General features: G+C 40.9%; 1 long non-coding RNA gene across 2 annotated transcripts; it reads left to right on the top strand.

The window, feature by feature from the left end:
- Positions 1-1542: 1542 nt before the first annotated feature.
- Positions 1543-3029, top strand: LOC308111387. 2 transcript variants are annotated; one of them, XR_013935440.1, is made up of 5 exons: positions 1543-1648; positions 1735-2505; positions 2583-2644; positions 2837-2883; positions 2958-3029. It is a non-coding gene; the product is annotated as an uncharacterized lncRNA (long non-coding RNA). The 2 variants fall into 2 exon arrangements; XR_013935441.1 differs by having other exon boundaries at positions 1588-1648; positions 1732-2505.
- The last annotated feature ends 205 nt before the right edge of the window (positions 3030-3234 follow it).

Raw genomic sequence — 3234 nt, 5'->3', positions numbered from 1 at the left:
AAACAATTCATACTGTGAGTGACTTGAAGTATGGAGCAGCAGGTAAATGCAGAAGATTTTAAACAGTACAACGTTTTCATACCTAAATCTTTAAGATTGAACTGACGCATTAATCTTCATTTCAAGCGAAGAAAAACAAAAAACTAACAACGATAATTTCCCATTTTCACACTGTGATGACAGTGGTTATTCACAGAGGCCTTTTACCTGCAGCAGCTCAACTCTTTATGTCATTATTGCCTCTGTGTTTTAACTGATCTCATCTCTGTTTTATCTTTCAGTTTTTAGTGCTGCCAAGCACCTTGTGATCCATATCTGGGAAAGGTGCTATATAAATAAAGTTTACTTTACTTACTTTACAATGTCAGTAATATGAAGATATCACAGACAATTAAAGCTCCAAAAGAACCCGTGTTCTCTTGAAATGTGTGATTCAGAGGTTTTGGAGAGAATAGTTTTGGGGGAGAGGTGTTTTATACAATACAGCATGAAGAGAAGAAACAGAATTAAGTGACAGAATTAAACTTTAAAAAGATCTTTGGAGGCCAGTGAAGACTGGAATATATCTGTAGACTGTTGGTTTTGTAGTTAATTGGATTGTAAATGGATTGATAGAGATAACTAAATATATGCAATGTTGCTTGAAATTCAAGTTTAACAAAAGCTGAAATTTAGATCTTGTTAAAAGAAATACAACAAATTGCATAAATTGCAATTGCACAGGTGAATAAAGTGAACATTTTGATATTTTAAATGGAAGGAATCCAGATATATTTAAAATCAGAAGTAGCAACATTTCTGAAGAAAATCAGGTGTAAACAATCAGATGAAGAAGCTTCAACACATCAGATGACAAGAGAATGTGGCGACATCCTTTAACTCATTTGTTCTTCATCATTCACCAGTTTTACTCAAGTGAGAGTCGCAGCGAGCCGGACTTCACCCAAGCTGACCCCTGGGCAAAAGGTAAGTTATTCTCATAGATCTTTCACCTACCCAGGAGAGAAATCTCCTTTAGGGTGAACGCTGGCTTCATCTTGATGTTCAGTATGAATACAGACTGAGAAAGCGGGGCCTCCTTTTGACCTTGTTGATTTTAAGCAGGATGTGTCAGAAACGTTACCACAGGGAAACATTTAGATTCCTTGTCAGCAGCACTTCTGATCATTGAGAAGCAGAATTCACAAAACGTTGCATTGTTTCCCCACAAATAGGGAATATGAGCTGGGCTTCGGCCATTGGTGGACAGATTAGTTTCAACCTATTGACGGAATATTGATGGGGACGAGTGAACACTTAATATAAGTCAGGTAAAGTTCGCAAACGTGAAAAAACAAAACATAAGGTACAACACCATCATAAATGAATGAATAAATGAAAAATAGGTGAATTCTGGTCATGACCACAGAAACACACAAGTCACTTTGTCAGAGTCAAAAGAGTGAAGACGACCACACCTCCAACAGTGAAAAGCAGTCCAGGACAAAGTGTGACAGGAAATGTTCTGTGCAGGAAACGCTCTGCAATGTCCAATCAGATGTGTTCAGCTCAACTCCTTCAGTCTCTGAAAAGTCTTCAAGGTTCCTCACAAGAGACGAAGTCAAGATGATCACGTTGTGGCTCGCACTGCTTTTTCTCCATCCTGGGCGTGAGTGTTTACTTTCTGCAATGTTTCTCTAAATCACACACTTTCTAAATAATTCCACGTGCTGTGTTTGTCTTGATGAAAAGCAGATGCTCTGGCTCCAGTGACTTGGGTTGGTCTTGGTGAACCAGCCACCATTTCCTGTGCTTTAGCCACTGCAGAGGTCAGCCGGATGGAGCTCCACTGGTACAGGCAGCGTGTCGGGGAAACTCTGGAGAACATTGTGACGCTGTGGCAATCCACCACACCCATGTATGCACCCGGGTTTTCAAACTCCAGATGGGCGGTTACGATCGGCAAAAGTCTTAGCAACTTGACCATAGTGAAGACCGTTGAAGAGGATGAAGGGATGTATCACTGTGGGTCCGTGGAGTGGATTAAAACTGAGTGGAGTGCCACATATTTGCTAGTGAAAGGTAATTATGTGAGTAGTCATGAGCTTGCATGTCTCAATTTTCTTTTCCAAAAATGTCCAAACTCATACCTTTTACAAATCTGACATCAAGCAAGCCACAGTCAGAGGACACCGGACTTCACCGTTCAGCAGTCAACCGTGTCAGAATCAGTCGTCCTCGGAGAACCAGTGACGTTTCAGTGTTCGGTCTTCTCTGAGAACAAAGCGTGTTCAGGAGATGTCAGGGTGTTCTGGCTCTGAGGCGGCTCGCAAACGTCTCATCCAGACATCGTCTACACCGACGCAAACAGCTGGGATGAATGTGAGAGAAGATCTGACGCTCAGAGAAGATGCCTTTATCACTTCTCTAAAAGCGTCACCTCCTCCGACGCTGGGACTTACTACTGTGCTGTGGCCACATGTGGGCAGATATTATTTGGAAATGGGACTGAACTGGATTTCAACGGTGATGAAATATTGAGAAAAACAAATCCAAAACATATTATTTGAGCACTTTGTAATTCATATTTTGAATTGTTTCAGGAAGCAGTTTGTGTTCACAGCAAGTCTATACAGTTGTTTTCCTGCTGTGTGGCGTCTTGGCTGTAAGTCTGATGGTCACGGCCTTCCTCGTCTACACCGTCATCAAAAGCACATGTGATCACTGCAAAGGTAACTGTGTGTGTGTGTGTGTGTGTGTGTGTGTGTGTGTGTGTGTGTGTGTGTGTGTGTGTGTGTGTGTGTGTGTGTGTGTGTGTGTGTGTGACTACCATTGCTTGTGTTTTGTTCTAATCCAGCATCCCATGACCTACAGAAGCACAGCGGTGGTTGGAGGAGTCATCAGGTAAATTACAAGTAATTTAAGTGACAGTTAATCTTTGAAAAAGTAAAATTATTGAAAGCATTTTCTTTCCACAGAAACACCAGAACATGTGGGTTTATTCTGCAGTTGTCTTTACCGTCATGAAGCCCAGAAAAGGTTCAAACAGGGTCCAAAACGCAGCAGAGAGAGAGAGAATCTATACTGCTGTCAAGGCCTTTGGGCTGGATTAGTGAGTTATACTAATGATGTAAATATAGTAACTGAAGTTTCAATACTGAAGGATTTTGTACAGATATTTTCTAAACTACACATATACTTTGAATAAAAATGAATGTATTACCACTGAATTCTTGTTATGTTTGGCAAACGTGT

Source organism: Lipophrys pholis, assembly GCF_963383615.2.
Source record: "Lipophrys pholis genome assembly, chromosome: 6".
Classification (NCBI taxonomy): Eukaryota; Metazoa; Chordata; class Actinopteri; order Blenniiformes; family Blenniidae; genus Lipophrys; species Lipophrys pholis.
Note: the sequence above shows the minus strand (reverse complement) of the source record. Positions and strands in the feature narration are given on the sequence as shown.